We start from the raw sequence: 18,939 nt of genomic DNA on the forward strand, positions 1-18,939 counted from the left end.
TTGGACAGCCCAAAGAAAGTTTTTCCTTTATTTATTACCCAAAGCCAGATATAAAAACTCATAATACAAAGTTGAAGAGTTCAAACATCTATAAATACGTACCTACTTCCGTGCCTATAATGCTTTATTACTCTTGAAATAACTCTCCTTTATGGCTATTATTTTGCATTACAGAAAACCTTCCGTTGGATTCAAAATTTGGTGCTAGGACACACGTTTCCTCTCTGTTGTACTTTAACCTCCTTGCTTCTTCATTGGAAATCTGGTAAGCATTTACCAGGACCTCTTCTGGCAAGGCCCGAATGGCAGAAGTCCTTCCAACAAGTGGACTTATCACTGCATTGTCACTGGTCTTAATTGAAACCCATTCAAATCCATTGTCTCCTGCCTGTTTCACTACAGGAAAGTTTTGAGGAATGACGATTAGTTGGCCTTCACAAAGCTGTCCATCATAGGCAGTCTGACCAGAGTTTCCAACGATCTGAACCCGGGCTTCACCCCTAAGAACGTACATCACGCTGTGTGCGTTTACGTTCCAATGAGGAGACATTATCGCATTCTATACAAATCATGCATCAAAGGCAATTTAGTAAGTTCCATAAAGCACAAATACATGTAAAAGTAAATAATCATTCAATCAAACTATACCATACAAAAACGATGATTATGTTTATTAGAACCTAACCTTGTAGAGATGTTCTCACTCAGCACTAAGTTCCTAGAGGCAAAGAATAGGGAGGCTTTGGCTGTTAACGTTGGTCACTCGTCCCCTAAAAGGAGTGTATACATCGGAACTCGTGGCTTTCCCAATATTCTGTCTGAGCCTCATGTTGCAAAGAGTCTCCTCTAAACCATTTGCATTAATTTCTTGTTGTCTTTCTTGCTCTTCACTCGGTATTGACTTTATCACCTGAAGTCCCCTTTCAATTTGGATGATAGGTCCCCTCTGGTCATTTTTCTTTTGTAGCTTTCTCACCGTCTCCTTTGTCACTCCAAAAGCCTGAGCTAATATCTTTCCATCAAAGCCACTAAAAACATTGTTCGAACTCTCTTGCCCAATTTCCTTACTCTTGGATGACGAAGATCCTCTTTGATGATGATGTTGTTCTTCTTCTTGTATGTTACCAGCAAGCCAGAAATTCTTAACAAACATTTGAATAGAAAATCTGTTGTAAGCCTCGGATTGTGCTTTTGTGCATAAAACAAATATATAATGTATGATAGTGAGTTAGCTTCCTTACTCTCACTTTCCGGTCGAGTTGGTTGAATTTGTTGCTGGTGTCAAATACGGCGAATGCAACAATTGGTGTATCACCATCATTGTGGACCCAGTAGGCAACTCCACTTGGCACCATAATTATATCTCCCTCCTTGAAGAATCTCAACTGCTGGTGAAAATCCTCGTATCTTTGGCTTTTGCTACGTTGATCTTCCTCACATCTTTGGCTTCTGCTGTATTTACCCTCGGATCTTCGGCTTCTAGTGATTTGATCCTCTGATTGTTGACTTCTACTTCCTTGGCTTCTGCTATATTGTTCCTCGGTTTCTGTCTTCTACTTCATTCATCTTCAGACTGTTGACTTTTACCATCTTGTTCTTGTGATCTTTGACTGTTACCGTCTTCATCATCCTCCTATCTTTGGCTTCTTCTACCTTCTTCCTCGAATTGATCATCTTGTTGAAATGATTGGAATGTTTCAGGGCACCCAGGGATTGATAATCCTACAACTCCCCTACCTGAACACATGGATTACAAGCACACAAGTCATAACAAATATTTGTAGTATATGATAAAATATAACATATATATAAAGTAGATGTGTAAAGAGGGATTTAGTGAGCTAGCCTTGGACAATGTAGAGGATCTTAGGCACATTATGATAGACAGGTAAGGAGAGTCCCTTGGGCCCGATAAGCTGCAACCCCAGCACACTTGAACTGGTCAGCTTCAATTCTACGAGATGGTTCAAGGGCATCAAGATTAATGATTTGGCACTCATTTTGTTCTCCATGGAACTGGTGATCAGGCCGATTCTGACCTTGGCCTTGATGAAAATCATATCGCCCAGCTGCTAGGCAACCGTGAAACAAAATAAAGAGACAAAGACCAAGAGAAAGCAAGCAAGATTTAGCCATGATTTATGGAAAAAGGTTAAGAGAGAATTTGCACTACCAAGCCGTGGTGAAGCTGCGAAGGGAGTGGTCCAGTATTTATAGAGAGGCTTGGTGGATTGGGAAGTGAAAGCTTTCACAGATGCTCTTCAGCTAGTCACTCTTCACATTGCATGGCTACCATGTCATTTTGAACGAACGCATACCCATTTTGTTCAGGGAACCTGTATTGATAGTTTTGTATATCAAACAAGTGTAATAAATTTGGACTGCATTGTGTGCATATCTTCAAACAAGTGCAATAAATTTGGACTGTATTGTGTGCATATTTGAAGAGATATTTTGACGAGATAGAGTCTATCATCTAATAACAACCACGAATTAGAGTTACACCAAGGTTTTAAAAACAGATCCAGAATCAGAACCGTTATGGCCATCAGTTTTTCGGTTGACAATTGAACTGTTCGAGTCAACAAATCACTAACCAAATCAATGGTTTTTGACCAAGGACTGGGTTAAGGTAAAATAAAATCAGTTGCCTGAACGATTCTCGGGCTGAACAATCTAACCATTTACATCAACAACGGTTCTAAAACACTGAATTAGACCATGACACAATAAACCGGATTTATGAATGAATCAAGACTACACACTCCATCCAACAGAAATAATATCACATATATATAACCTTGCATGCATAACCAACAGGCCGCCTGGCAACCACTAGCTTTTGATCACGGACCATATGGTTCTCGACATTTTGTGATCCATAAGTCCCACTTTTTCATGCAGAAAAATAAAAGGACAAAAACAAATAATAAATTATTTATTTAGAACTGAGTGGCCTAATGGTATAGAAAATAACTCCCTTGGGTAATCATCATTATATTCTCATTTATATCCTCGCAAGGCCCCTTATAGCTGGGACCAACATTTTATAATAGCAAATGAATGGTGATATTGATTTAGCTCGGTCCCTTGACCACTCAAAGCCCCACGAAACGAATGATTTATGCTCCCGTTGTTTACGATGCAATTTCGTTCTCACTGATACAAATGTAAAGGAATTAATAGAGTGTAAAGCTCAGTTTGGAAAGAGTATAAATACAAATATGTATATTATAAATATATAGAAAATAATACAAAATACAAGGTTATGCGCTCTAAATATTTGTATTTGCACTCCTCCCAAATGGAGCCTAAATTCTGATTCACTTTTACTCAATCAAAGTATCAATTGATTTTGCTTCAGACTTTATTTTACTTCATTTATACTTCAAACAAACAAAACAAAGTGCAAATTCTGGTTAACCTTCTTTGATATTTCTGTAATAATGTACCAAGGATAAAATCCAGAAGAATATTTTGAACCCTAGTACTAGAAATATTTGAATAATTATGATCAGGTCAGTTAGGAACTAAAGAACACCAAGAATAATTGGAAATAGTGAATTGCCCATTGGCCTTGAACTGAATTTATAATAGAAGAGTTTTGCATGAAAGGAAACTCTATCTTAGATAGTGTCCTATAGAGATAACAACCAACAATGTTCATCTCATTAGGATAACAAATATCCTAAATCTCTAAGGATAATTGTTATCCTAAGGATGGACTTCTATCCTAACTGATATACACAATAGGATATACTCTAATACGCCCCCCTCAAGCTCCATACTCATCATGGACATGGAGTTTGTCTCTCAAGAAGCAGAAGCGATCACCGGCGATAGGCTTGGTGAGAATGTCAGCAACCTGATCTTTTGAAGAGATAAAATGAACACATAGGCGTCGTGCAAGAACAAGATCCCACAGAAAATGAAAGTCAACCTCAACATGCTGAGTCCGACCACGGAAGGCAGGGTTGGCAGTAAGATAAGTGGCACCAATGTTGTCACACCAAATAGTAGGTACCTCAGAGAGTATAACCCCAAGATCTCGAAGAAGAGATGTAATCCAAAGAACTTCAGTTGTTGATGTGGCACAAGCACGAAATTCAGACTCAGTGCTGAAACGTGCAACTGTAGCTTGTTTGGGAAAGCTCCAAGCAATTAAATTAGGATTTAAATAGATAGCAAAGCCCCCGGAAGATCTGCGATCATCTGGGCAACCTGCCCAGTCAGCATCTGAAAAAGCATGAAGAGAAAGAGAAGTAGATGACGCTCGTGAGAGGTTTAAACCATGCATAATAGTATGCTTAAGGTAATGCAAGATGTGTTTCACGGTTGCCCAGTGTTCGCCAACTGGAGATTGAAGAAACTAAGAGGCTTTGCTTGCTGCAAATGAGGTGCTTGTTCGAGTGATCGCCACATACTGAAGAGTGCCAACAATACTTCTATATTTTGTAGGATCATCGAGAGGACAACCACCATGTCGTGAGAGCTTGGGATGAACTGCCATAGGAGAAGAAATGGGCTTAGCAGCTTCCATGTGAGCTCAATGCAGTAGGTCTGTAATATACTGACGCTGACTGAGAAGGACCCCATTAGGATGCCGAATAAGCTGAATACCGAGGAAAAATGCAACAAGACCCAGATATTTAAGAGAGAAATGGCGAGAGAGCTCCTGAATCCAGCCATGGATAGCACTTTGGGAGTTCCCAATAAGTAAAACATCATCAACATATATAAGGAGATAAAGAGTAACAATCTTGGAGCAAAACACAAATAGAGAAGTATCAGCAGTAGAAGCTCTAAAACCCATCTACGTTAATTGGTGAGTGAGACGAGCATACCAAGCTCATGGTGCTTAACAAAGCCCATATAGAGCTTTGTTCAACTTGGAAACATGGGTCGATTTGGTGGGATCTTCGAAACCCTTAGGCTATTTGTCATAGATATCCTCACGAAGTTCCCCATTCAGAAAGGCATTATCAAAATCAATCTGATGAATACACCACTGATTTAACACTGCAAGAGAGAGAATGGTATGGATGGTCATTGGTTTTACAACCGGGCTAAAAGTAGTAGTAAAGTCAACCCTGCGAATTTGAGTAAAACCTTGTGCCACCAATTTTGCCTTGTACCTATCAATAGTACCATCTGCCTTTCGTTTTATCTTATAGGCCCATTTGCTCCCTACCACATTCATGTGAGAAGAGTAGGGAACAAGGCTCCAAGTACCATTAGAAGCAAGAGCATTAAATTCCTTAACTATAGCATCACGCCGATGAGCGGATATTACCGCTTGTGAATAATTAGTAGGTTCCGTAGTATCATCTCATGACTAAACTAATAGTGATTATGGTAAGGGATACTTGACTGTGAGATGAGAACGGGGAGGAAGAGACCCATCCATAAAATGAGTAACCATAGTATGCTGGCGAAACTGTTGGGGAGCAACTGGAACCGTTACATCAAGAATGACTTGCACAGGACGGGTCCAATGAGGTCCAACTTCAGGAGAAGACATGCCTATTGAGGAAGCTGCCAAATGGTGAGGGTCGTCAGATGGTGGCGGAATAATAGAATTATTCTACAATAGTGAAGTGGTAGCCGACGAAGTGGGAGCCGAAGAATCTGAAGTGGAGGGTGAAGATGCAGTTGTAGTTGGTGGCTGCAGATAAACGCCAATTAATTGGACAGGTTCGGTGGGAGCAGCCGCAGAGTACCCCGGAAAATGATGCTCATCAAAGATGGGATCTTCGAAACCCTTAGGCTATTTGTCATAGATATCCTCACGAAGTTCCCCATTCAGAAAGGCATTATCAAAATCAATCTGATGAATACACCACTGATTTAACACTGCAAGAGAGAGAATGGTATGGATGGTCATTGGTTTTACAACCGGGCTAAAAGTAGTAGTAAAGTCAACCCTGCGAATTTGAGTAAAACCTTGTGCCACCAATTTTGCCTTGTACCTATCAATAGTACCATCTGCCTTTCGTTTTATCTTATAGGCCCATTTGCTCCCTACCACATTCATGTGAGAAGAGTAGGGAACAAGGCTCCAAGTACCATTAGAAGCAAGAGCATTAAATTCCTTAACTATAGCATCATGCCGATGAGCGGATATTACCGCTTGTGAATAATTAGTAGGTTCCGTAGTATCATCTCATGACTAAACTAATAGTGATTATGGTAAGGGATACTTGACTGTGAGATGAGAACGGGGAGGAAGAGACCCATCCATAAAATGAGTAACCATAGTATGCTGGCGAAACTGTTGGGGAGCAACTGGAACCGTTACATCAAGAATGACTTGCACAGGACGGGTGCAACGAGGTCCAACTTCAGGAGAAGACATGCCTATTGAGGAAGCTGCCAAATGGTGAGGGCCGTCAGATGGTGGCGGAATAATAGAATTATTCTACAATAGTGAAGTGGTAGCCGACGAAGTGGGAGCCGAAGAATATGAAGTGGAGGGTGAAGATGCAGTTGTAGTTGGTGGCTGCAGATAAACGCCAATTAATTGGACAGGTTCGGTGGGAGCAGCCGCAGAGTACCCCGGAAAATGATGCTCATCAAAGATAACATGTTTGGAAATATATTCTTTCCCAGTTCCAAGATGCAGTCAACGATACACTTTGTGTTTGTCATTGTAGCCAAGAAAGATGCATTACTGAGAACAATAATCAAACTTGTGCCGATTGTAAGGGCAAAGTAGAAGATAGCAAGCAAACCCGAAAATTTTGAGGAACCTATAATCTTGAGGAGAGCCGAACAATACTTCATATGGAGATTTGTGTCGGAAAGTGGAAGTTGGAAACCGATTAATTAAATAAATAGTTGTAAGGGTGGCATCTGCCTAGAAGGAGAAGGGGAGAGACGAGGAATCCAGTAAAGACAGGGTTGCTTCGATGATATGGCAATGTTTACGTTCAGCACAACCATTCTGTTCATGTGTGTGTGGAAAGGCAAGTCGATGAGTAATGCCGACGGAGTCCAAGTAAGAGGAAAGTTTCTGATATTCTCCACCCCAATCAGATTGCAGAGACTTGATTTTGGTGTTAAATAAATTTTCAACATGACGCTTAAAGGATAAAAATATATTAAAAACATCCAACTACCATTGTAACAGAAACAACCAAGAAAATCTACTATACGCATCAATGAAAATTACATAATAACGAAACCCTGCATTAGATAAAATTGGAGCTGGTCCCCATACATTTGAAAACACCAAATCTAGTGGACTAGAAACAACTGAAGAAGATAAAGGAAGAGATAACCTATGACTCTTATTGACTTGACATGACTCATAAATTAAATTAGGGCTGAAACACAATTGACCTTCATACGGTAATCCGAACTGAGTGACAACTTGCCTCACAATTCGCATTGTTGATTGCCGAAGGCATTTGTGCCAATCATCAATAGAAACATGATCTCAAATTTATGCATAAGACTGATTTGTGTTAGTCACCTCACCCAGAAACTGATATAACCTGCCTCTATTGGTTCCTCATATTAGGATGTTCCCCGTATAATCCTTCACAAGAAAATAATCACCATGAAATTCAAAAAATAATTTGTTGTCACGAGCAAATTTTTGAACAGACAACAGATTTTTAGATAGTTCCGGCACATGGAAAATATTATTTAAAAAAAACTGATGAGTAGTAGTATGAAGAGTTGAAGAATCAATATTTTTAATTTCCAAACCTGAACCGTTACCAACTTTGACTTGAACTAACCCTCCATATTCAGATCGAGCTTGCAAATTGTCAATGTTAGGCATCATGTGATGCAGGCACCACTATCTGGGTACCAAGTTGGATCGAATGCAGACTGAGAGGAAGCAATGTTACTGTTATAGGTGGCTGGTTCTGGGTTCCTCATTCTTGTAATTGAGATCATAACGCCGATGACATTCGACAACTCCATGTCTTGATTTGTTGCAAAGCTGACACACAATTTGACTACCACGTCCTCTATCACCATTATTCATGCAGTTTTCTAAAGAGTCGTGCCCCCTACCTCTCCCGTGGGTGTTCCCAAAAGAAGGATATTGATTGTTATTTTGATTCTTGTTTTTAAAATTAGCTATATTAGCCGTAGGGGGTGAGTTATCAACTATAGTAGCATTCTGTTCTAGCCAGCCCTCATGGCCAAGAAGAATGCCTAAAACATCATCAGTATTGAGGTCCTCTATATCGGACCTATTAGTAATGGCAGTAAAATACAGAATCATATTCTGATCCTAATCCAGCCAGTATATAAAGAATCAAGTCACTCATCTTTACTGGTTCTGCGACAGTTGCATGGCTATTGGCTTTGGATTTAGCTTTCTGAACATATTCAGAAATAGACGTACCTCCTTTTTTGAGACTATGAAGTTGTCTTCTATACTGCATCAGCCTGGAGTGTGAGTAATTTGCAAAGGACTTAGCAAGAGCGTTCCAAACATCACGGGAAGACCGATGTCCTACAACTTGAGCAAACACGTTCTCCATGAGCGACGAAGGCTGCGGCTGGGCTCTCTCTTTGGGTTCACCCAAAGAATGCAGCATGGGCTTCATGGACCGAATGGCCCTCCTTTGATCTCTCAGCTAGGCTTTTGTTCCAGCCGGGCTGAATTACCTCCAATTTGGCTCCTTTTCCTTGGTTTTGTCCTTTCTTTTCTCTAAGCTGGTCTTCTTGGATAAATTCCTGAAATTAAGCTGAATTAGGGTAAAAATTTACACAAATCAGCACAAAAACCATGCATAAACACCACAATTTTATGTGTAATTTGCACACACATCAGACATAGAAATGCCTGTCACAAAATTATAAAAGTTGATTTGTAGTGACGAATACTTTAATGTCTGTCACAAAATTATAAAAGTTGATTTATAGTGACGAATACTTTAATGTCAGTCACAATTTCTTTATTTATAGTGATGGACAATTAGGTATTTGTTTCAAACTCTTGATCTTTAGTAATAAACAATTAAATGTTTTACAGAAAATCGCTAACTTAACAAAAACTCATTCGAATTGGACAGTTAAACCATTGATCCACTTGACCTGGTCATTGGGTAACAAATTATAAGTGACAACTTTTGGGGGCATTACTTTGAACAAGCCCGGATCTTCTCCTTATAGAATGCGCCTCACACTGACCTTACAATATGTCCTAGCCACACATCAGGAACATCTCTCGTACTTGCATTTTTTATTCATGGGGAGATGTTCCCAATACAAGGTGGGTTAAAAGAAGTGGTTTTGGGACTGTTTTACTACTGGTTTTCTGCTGCAAATTGCAGCAGATGGCTGGGGTAAAGGGAGTGGATTTAAGGCTGGCTTATATGTTGTAAATTACAGCAGATAGAGAGGTTTTGGGATTGGTTCACTACTGTAATTTGCAGCAGTTGAAGGGGGGTCTAAGGAGGTAGGCTCAAGGCTGGTTTACTGCTATAATTTACAGTAGTGAGAAGGGCTGATAAGGGTGGGTTCAAGGCTGGTTTAACTCTATGACTTGCAACATTTATAAGGTTTGTGAGTAGTGGGTTCAAGGCGGGGTTAACTCTATGACTTGCAACATTTATAAGGAGTGTGGATAGTTGGTTCAAGGCTGATCTACTGTTATAGTTTGCAGCGGATAAAGGGTTGTGATTGGGATTAAGTTCGAGCAAGTTTTGGGTTCTAACTAGGTTCAACTAAGTTTACATATGTTGAGTTAGGTTGTGTTCAACAAGTTGGATTGGGTCCAGCTATGGTTTGGACTTGGTTCAGCTAAGGTTGTGACTTGGGACTAGGTTTAGCTAAGTTTGGGACTAGGTTCAATAAGTTTAACTAGATTGGGTCCGATTCAACTAGGTTTAGCTATGGTTGGGTTAAGTTGGATTGGGTTCAAGCAAGTTTAAATAGGTTGGATTGGCTTCAGCTAGGCTCATCTAGGTTCAGCTAGGTTAGGTTGGGATCAGCTATGGTTGGGTTAAGCTAGACTAGGTTTAGGCAAGTTTAAACAGGTTGGACTGGGTTTAGGCAAGTTTAAACTGGTTGGATTGGGTTTAGCTAGGTTAAGTTTGGTTGGGCTAAGTTGGATTGAGTTCAAGCAAGTTTAAATAGGTTGGATTGGGCTTAGTTGGGTTCATCTATGTTCAGTTAGGTTGGGTTGGGTTCAGGCAAGTTTAAACAAGTTGGACCAGATTTAGGCAAGTTTATACTGGTTGGATTGGGTTCAGTACGTTGATCGACTGACCTTATCCAACTTCAGTTAACTCTCTGTGTTCCAATATATAGTTTTCCCCCTTATTTTGGCCTTTCTACATGAGGAAAGTTAATCATAATTTGCAGAACTAAGACAAGTTAACTCTCTTTGTCTCATGTCTATCAATTCTAAGACAAGTTGGTGGTTGTAATTATATTAAAGATGTTTAATTTTCACAAAATCTACCGAATTTTGTAGTACCTATGAAGAGTTCTTTTGAAACTAGAAGCTATATGTTATGGGCCCGAGCGTAGGATCGCGTCACGGGTCGCTCCACCGCAGGAACCTCAGATCTCTCCTTGCCCTTGGCCTTGCGTACAGGCCCTATTTTGACTATCTCAGGGGTGATTTGTCCAAGAGATCACCGAACTCTCCTTTACTCTCTTTCTTGACTGAATATTTGATATCCTCATTCAATAATTGCATCTCCTTAAATAGGAGATTACAAGAGGAGGGTTCCTTGTTGGATTCGGCTAGGTTAGTCCTAAACGGACTCAAAACTCCTACTTCTAATTAGACTACTTACTTTTAATGGTACTACAATTCCTTCTAAGAATAGGGCATAAGATAAGGGAGAATGGGATAAGCGATAAGGGATAAGGCGCGTTCTCTTGTCGTGTCCGGATAAGGGTGGGCCCACCCTATGAGCTGTCGTGTGGGCCCCGCTCTACTGCTACTGCTGGTGTGCGTGCGCGCAGCTCATCGTGCCGCCGCCGCGCGGTGCTGCGCGTGGTGCCGCTGTCGCGCGGTGCATGCGTGCGGTGCCGCTGCCGTGCGGTGCGTGCGCACGGTGCTGCACGCGACTCATGGTGCCGCTGCTATGCGGTGCCTATCGTGTGCGCGCTGCTGCCTCAACTGCTGCCGTGTGGTGCGGGTGCTCATAACATCACTCCCCTCCTGGACTACGAGCTTGTCCTCAAGCTCGAGGTCTGGATAAGCGTTGTGGAGGTCGGTCCAGGGAATCCAGGTCGCCTCTGCTGGGGGTAGTCCCTCCCATTCGACTAAAACCTCGAAGGTGCCTTGATGGATGCGGGACCGGATGAGGGCAAGGGGCTGGAGGATAGGTCTGCCCTCCTGCAAGGGGGGTAGGGGAGGCACATGGTCGGGATGGGTGCCAACATAAAGCTTTAAGAGGGATACATGGAAGATGTCGTGGATCCTGCTGTGCTCCGGGAGCTCGAGTTGATAAGCTACCTTCCCTATCTTCCTTAGAATCTTGAAGGGCCCGTAGAATTTGGGGGCCAGCTTAGGGGCCCCCCGGCGCCTGAGGGACAGCTGCCTGTATGGTCGGAGTTTCAGCCAAACATACTGCCCTGGTTCGAAGGTGACTTCGCGGTGCTGCTGATCGTAGGCATGTTTCATACGTGCCTGCGCCTGCTGTAGGCGCAAGGAGACTTCGGCCAGGAGGGCATCACGAGCTTGGAGGCTGCGGTCCACATCTTCCAGCCGCATTCAGCCCGGCTCGTAGGACAAAAGGCATGGAGGATCTCGACCGTACACAACTCTGAAGGTAGTCATTCCAAGGGAGGAGTGATAGGATGTATTGTAGCAGTATTCAGTCCATGGGAGGTACTCCACCCAGCGGCGCGGCTGGTCCCCCACAAAGCAGCGAAGGTACATCTCAATTGTCCGGTTCACCACCTCTGTTTGGCCGTCTGACTGTGGATGGTAGGCTGAGGAAAGGCGAGGGCCGTGCCTTGTAATCTAAAGAGCTCCTTCCAGAATGTGCTTGTGAAGATCGGGTCCCGGTCGCTGACGATGGATTCAGGGAGTCCATGTAGGCGAAAAAATGTGGGTGAAGAAGGTATGGGCGACCGAGACTGCAGTATAAGGATGGGATAAAGGGAGGAAGTGAGCATATTTGGAGAACCAGTCCACTACCACGAACAGGACTGACTTCCCCCCGACTTTGGGAAGCCCTTCGATGAAATCCATGGCAATATCGGCCCAGATCTGCGTTGGGAGGGAGAGGGGTTGGAGCAGGCCTGCGGGGTGCAGATTTTCCCATTTTTGCTGTTGGCACACTGTACAGTTCTGGATAAAGTCCCGTACTGAGGCCCTCATAGCTTGGTAGTGGAAGTCAGCATGAATGCGATGCAGCGATTTTTGAATAACCTCGAGTGTCGAGTGGTGTATGCTGGCGATGATGGAGGGGATGAGGGGGCAACCGACAGGTAGGTAGATCTTCTTTTTGAAAAATACCAGCCCATCATGGAGAGACCAGATTGGGTTAGTAGACCCCGACTGTATTTGTTGGACTAGGTTGTTCCATTCTGATGATTGTGGCAGTGTGTTCCGAATGTCTTCTAGCAGGGTGGCTCGTGGTTGGGAGATCGCATGGAGGAGCATACTATCTTCTTCTCGTTGGGACAGGGCATCCGCTGCAGGGTTCAGGGATCCTGCCTTATAGTCTACTCGGAAGTCGAGCCCCAGAAGCTTACTGACCCAATGTTGCTGTGGGGAGGTGGTCAGTCATTGTTCTAGCAAGTATTTGAGGCTATAGTGGTCTGTTTTGACGACGAAGGGTCTGCCCCACAAGTACGGCCTCCAGTGTTGTACAGCCTTGGCTAGGCCAATGAACTCGCATTCATAGGCGGGTAATTTGAGATGGTGGTCAGCTAGCTTGTGGCTGAGGAAGGCTATCGGGTGCCCTTGCTGTTGAAGGATGGCTCCTATGCTCGTGCCTGAAGCGTCACACTCGACTGTGAATTCAAGATCAAAGTTTGGTAGCTGGAGGACTGGTGTGGAAGAGAGGGCTTCCCTTAGGCCTACGAAGGCTGCATCGGCTGTGCTATCCTAGTGGAAGGTATTTTTCTTGAGCAGGTTGGTAAGTGGGGCTGCTAACAGGCCGTACTTCTGTACAAACTTTCGGTAGTACCCTGTTAGCCCTAGGAACCCATGGAGGGCCTTGGCGAACTGTGGCCAGGGCCAATCCTTAATGGCCTGAATCTTGGAGCTGTCCACAGTTACACCTTGCCTGCTGATTACATGTCCAAGGTAAAGGACTTGGTGTTCCCCAAAGGAACACTTGGATCTTTTAAGGAAGAGTCGGTGCTGCTTTAGGAGCTCGAGCACGACCCGCAGGTGTTGAATGTGTTCCACCCACGTCTTGCTATAGACCAAGATGTCGTCGAAGAAGACCAGTACATATTTATGGAGGTGGGAGTGGAAGACTTCATTCATCATGGCTTGGAATGTGGAAGGGGCGTTGCAGAGGCCGAATGGCATAACTAGGAACTCGAAATGGCCATGATGCATCCTGAAGGCTGTCTTTTCTACATCTGCGGAAGACATCCTGACTTGGAAATAGCCTGACCTGAGGTCTAATTTCGAGAAGAATTGTGCGCCGTGGAAATAGCCTGACCTGTGTTCTAACTTGCGGGCCGCCTGATTGCTGATGAAATTGTGGGTGCTTCCGGAGTCTACGAGAATGCGCACGGGTTTCCCCGTCACTAGTGCCCTTAGTTGCATCGTCTGGGAGATTCTGATCCCTGTGATTGCGTGAAGTGAGATCTCGGGTTTAGTTGGTGACGGCTCTTCCTCATCCTCTTCAGTCTCGTCTACTAGAAGGCAGAATAGTTTCTTGCATCTATGCCCTGCGGAGTATAGATCATCGCAATTGAAGCACTGCCCCTTCGCGCGCCGTTCTGCCATCTCGGCTCGGGACAGACACCGGATGGGGGGTGACACCCTGCTGCTCCCTGTTTGTGATACTGATCTGGAGGGGTTACCGGTGTGGGTCCTCTGCTCCCTGTTGGGTGCAGGGGTAGACACTCCTGCTGGCCTTGACGGTGCCCAAGTCGTGGCTGGCCGTCTAATGCTAAAGGGTCCCTGAGTAAGTTGCATCTTTCGTTCAAAGGCGCGGGCGAGGTTCATTGCCGTAACCAGATTTGGGGGGTGTTGCATCTCTACGTCCACCCTTAAGGGTTCTATCAGCCCTGCTATGAACATGTCCACCTGCTGATCTGGTCTAACCGTGGCTGCTCTGGCAAGCAAGGTTTGGAACTGGCGTTGATATTCAGCCATGGTTCCCATTTGCTTGGGGTGATTAGCTCACCCAGCGAGTTGCTCGTCATTGGTGGTCCAAACCTGAGGAGGCAATAGGACCTGAATTGCTCCCAGCTAAGCCCGGGTTCTTCTTGCTCCACACGGTAGAACCAGAGTTGTGCTTCTTCCGTAAGGTAGAAGGCTGCTAGGCTGACCTTGTCTCTGTCATCCATTCGCTGGTTGCAGAAGAACTGCTCGCAGCGGTACAACCAACCTAATAGGTCTCCGGGAGGTCTCCGGTGCTGTCGTAAGATGGAAATTCAAGCCGGCTGTACTTGGGGACAACTACAGTCATCGGTGCTGTGGCTTGATGTTCGTTGGCTGATTCTGTCCCGTCTGTGTGGCGACTGCTGGTAGAGGCTAGTCCCTCTGAGTTTTTTTCTTTGTTGGAGAGGAACGCTTCTAACAGGCGATGCAGCTCCCGGACGTCATCTTTGACCTCTCGGACCTCCATACTGGTTTTTGCGAGCCTATGCTCCAGTTCATGGACTTTGAAAGACAGCAGCTCCTATTCCCCCATGACGGTTGGCTCTGATACCAAGATGTTATGGGCCCGAGCGTAGGATCGCGTCACGGGTCGCTGCATCACAGGAACCTCAGATCTCTCCTTGCCCTTGGCCTTGCGTACAAGCCCTATTTTGACTATCTCAGGGGTGATTTGTCCAAGAGATCACCAAACTTTCCTTTACTCTCTTTCTTGACTGAATATTCGATATCCTCATTCAATAATATCGTCTCCTTAAATAGGAGATTACAAGAGGAGGGTTCCTTGTTGGATTCGGCTGGGTTAGTCCTAAACGGACTCAAAACTCCTACTTCTAATTAGACTACTTACTTTTAATGGTACTACAATTCCTTCTAAGAATAGGGGATAAGATAAGGGAGAATGGGATAAGGGATAAGGGATAAGGCGCGTTCTCTTGTCGTGTCCGAATAAGGGTGGGCCCACCCTATGAGCTGTCGTGTGGGCCCCGCTCTGCTGCTGCTGCTGGTGTGCGCGCACGCGGCTCATGGTGCCGCCGCTGCACGGCGCGCATAGTGCTGCACGTGGTGTCGCTGCCGCGCGGTGCGTGCGCGCGGCGGGTGGCGCCGCTGCCGCGCGGTGCTGTGTGCGGTGCCGCTACCGTGCGGTGCGTGCGCGCGGTGCTGCGCGCGGCTCATGGTGCTACTGCCGTATGGTGCCTGTCGTGTGCGCGCTGCTGCCTCAACTGCTGCTGTGTGGTGCAGGTGCTCATAACACTATAATCTTACACTAGAAGCTATAATCCATTTCAATTTCACCCTGGTCACAAAATGATAAGGTGGTTTAACTTTATTCTTTAAAGCAAGGTTTCTATCTCTATATTAATTGTTGTTAATATTGCATCAAGTTCATCATTACTCTTATAATTAAGTTCAGTTGATAGCAAAAATATAGTCCCAAATCTGAGCTTAGATCTGCTACCTACAAGACACTATCCACAAGCTAAATAGCTAATTGCTTGAACCACTAAACTGGTGATCTTTTCAACCTTGTTGTTTGAAGTCCAATGTTGGTTTTGTCTTTTTTCTTTTTCTTTTTTTCTTGTTTTTTTTTTGGATGGGGTTTGGAGTTGGGAGGTGGCTACTAGAAATGAAGACAGAGACCTAATATATTTACTTTATAGGGTAAAAGACTTAAACCTCCCTTGAATTTTCACATAAATAGCGAAACCTCCCCTCTATCTACAAAATGGACTAAAACCTCCCACGTTAGGTGATGTCATCAAACAAAGACCTCCCTTTTGTAAGTAATGTGTTGAGATTTTTCAAAATTAATATGATGCCTTTATTTTCTAAAATTTTTGACAAATCCAATATTTCTCAAGTGACATAGCCAAACTTTCCTTGCAATCACTATTTGAAATGTGAAAAACAAATAAATGAAAAATGCTTTTATTGAAGGCATTACAGAGTGAAGATAGTTTATTGGTTTAAAATGATGAGCATCTTTATTCCATCTCCATTGATGGTAAAATCCACAATGTCTTAAACTGATCTCAAATCTGCTATCCACACTCAATACCCATAAGCTACCCACCAATGTCTTCAACTGAGCTCAGATCTACTACCCACAAAGACACTCCCCACAAGCTAAATAGCTAATTGAGTGCTTGAACCACTAAATTGGTGATCTTTCCAACCTTGTGTTAGATAGTTTTGTTTGCCCTTAGCTTCAATCAAGAATGATGTACTTTATGAATTTATTGTAAATGAATAAAAGTACATATTTGATTCATGTTCCCTTGGTATGTTTCTGTGTAATACCCTTAAACTGGACACTTAATGAGACTCGTGTTAGTTTAGAATGTTCACAACCAGAGGATCGATCTGGGGAGACCTATCCTGACAAAGCTGACACTGTGGTGCCACCAAGTCGGTTGGGGTGGCCTGTCTCAGCTGCCAGGGTGAGACCCTAGGCACATACAGTGTTGGATTAATTGAATCTTTGAGCCGGACCAGATTTCCAGTGTTGCCCTGGACCTTGGAGATAGATGGGCAAAACTGGAAAGTTACACCTAACCCCTAGACTCGATTATGATACTACACTAGATGTCAGATTGGGCTGTCTTTGATGTACCAATCAGTGAGATCCTTAGCAAGGGTCAAAACTGGGTATGTTGGGACAATCCGAGAATTCATCTGAGTGGATGATCATAGTGAAAGGATCAGCCCCCTTTGTCGGACAAAGGTAATGATCGGGGATGTACTCTCTCTAATGGAAACCAAGACTGCCGGCAGCCGATTTCAACCGTTGAGATTTGTTTTTGCAAAGTATATTTTATATGAGATATAGAAGTATATATTATGGTTTTTAAAATGTTTGCAAAAAGTTTTAATTCCCGGGATCCATATAAGTAGAGAGTGCAACACTGCTCCTTGCAGCCGAGGGAAAGGTCATTTCTTGTCGGGCAGTGTATGATCATTATGGGCTGAGAGGTTAAGTGTAAGACCATTGAGAATAATACCTGATGGGCTAATCTTGCATCTGCCCACAGTCCCTGGGTGTTACAAGGTGGCTTGGCCCAGGCACCACTTAGGGTAAGTGTTGGGCCCATAGAGCCCATAAGATGGGATTCAGGGGGTGCACTGTCCATAACAGTGTATTCGGCCAGGCCTTGTAATAAAGGCTGGGCTGAACCCATGTGGCTGATGTGTAGATCAATGTTTGGGTCCCACGGCATACAAGGAAGCCCAACTGGGCAACGGTTTGGAAGGCTAATTGAGTACATAACCTTAAATGGGCCTTAAGCCCATTTCGAACTAGGTTGATTTGATCAGTCAATTAAAAGGGGGCGAATTCTGAAGTGGATCAGCTGATGGGATTGGACTTAGACCCTATCCACTTAGAGAGTCCCAGATCTAAATGTGATTTAGATCTTGAAACCTTCTAATTAGATTAGGAGATGGCTGATCTGATCTACAGATAAGATAAGGATTATCCCTTATCACTTAAAGGGACTTCTAACCCAAATATGATTTGGATTAGCAACTCCTAATCTGATTAGGAGCTGATCCCTTTAAAAGATTATGAAAGAAGAAAGGGGTGAATATAGCTTTGTGTGTGATTGAGGTTCAATTCTCTTCAGAGCAAAGAAATCACAGAAAGAGAGATTTTCTGCATATTGTGAATTCTCTCCTGCTGCCTCTTTCTTGTCATTGCCATTCCCTTCAGTTCGATCTCCAGTTCTTGGGAGAAATCAAGATTTGATCTTGATTCCAATCTTTTGGGAAAAGATTAGTTGGAGCTGTACCCACAAGCCATCCAGTTGATTCTTGCGAAGGGTCAAGTTCTTTTGGAAGAACGTTGCTGATTCTGCTCCATCATTCACTGCGCCATCTTCAGTGGGAGCAGATTTTGGATCCTTCCTTGGGCATGAACACCTCCATTGGGAGATATTGATTCTCTGTATCAGGTATATCCTCCCTCCTACTTCTTTTGGTTTAGATCTGATTTGGTTCTTGATTCAAGATTGATCATTGAAAATATGTTTTCTGAAATAGGGAATTCGATTTCCTGCAAAGATGGGAGAAATTTTTTTAAATTCGCCCTATCCATTCCGTAAGATTTGGGGCATCCATGAGATGGATATCCCATCCCTTCAGTGGTATCAGAGCCATAGTTCAAATCATGAATCAATTTAATTCAGATATGAACCTGCGCAAATGGGCAGAAGGTATTCTACCCGATTTGCGCAGATATGGGTTTTGGGAAATTTATTCCCAAAATTATTGGGCAAATAATCTGAAATTAATTTTATATAAATTGGATTATTATTTAGAATAGTTCTTTATGATTTTCTTGTTTTATGGGATGTTCGTACAAGAGGAGATCGAATTCTTGGTTTGCGTAAGGAACCTGCAAGATTTGCAGTTTCTTGATTTATTCATTAAATTTGGTCTGTAAATAATTTTTTTTTATTTTTAGACTCAATGTATTAGGTATTCGATCTGATGTAATTATAATAAGGAAATGAACCAGAAAATGGGCTATCCATTTGCTGTTGGGCTTGCCTAAGTGTTTCATAAGATGATAGGGGCATCATAGACCGATGTGGGAGGGGCTTCACCAGAAAATGGGAACTTTCTCACGGTACCTTGACGTTCACGAATATGATGGGTAAGCA

General features: G+C 43.4%; 1 pseudogene across 1 annotated transcript; it reads right to left on the minus strand.

Annotated features, from left to right (window-relative positions):
• Positions 1–2,181, minus strand: LOC148804060 (cocosin 1-like; annotated as a pseudogene). Its single transcript, XR_016083005.1, has 5 exons — positions 1,878–2,181; positions 1,654–1,737; positions 1,242–1,546; positions 686–1,141; positions 1–559 (listed from the first exon to the last, which is right to left on the minus strand). The product of XR_016083005.1 is annotated as a cocosin 1-like (transcript).
• Between the last annotated feature and the right edge of the window lie 16,758 nt (positions 2,182–18,939).

The sequence above is a fragment of the Nelumbo nucifera genome, chromosome 1 (genome assembly GCF_055504915.1).
Source record: "Nelumbo nucifera cultivar China Antique chromosome 1, China Antique-T2T, whole genome shotgun sequence".
Lineage (NCBI taxonomy): Eukaryota > Viridiplantae > Streptophyta > Magnoliopsida > Proteales > Nelumbonaceae > Nelumbo > Nelumbo nucifera.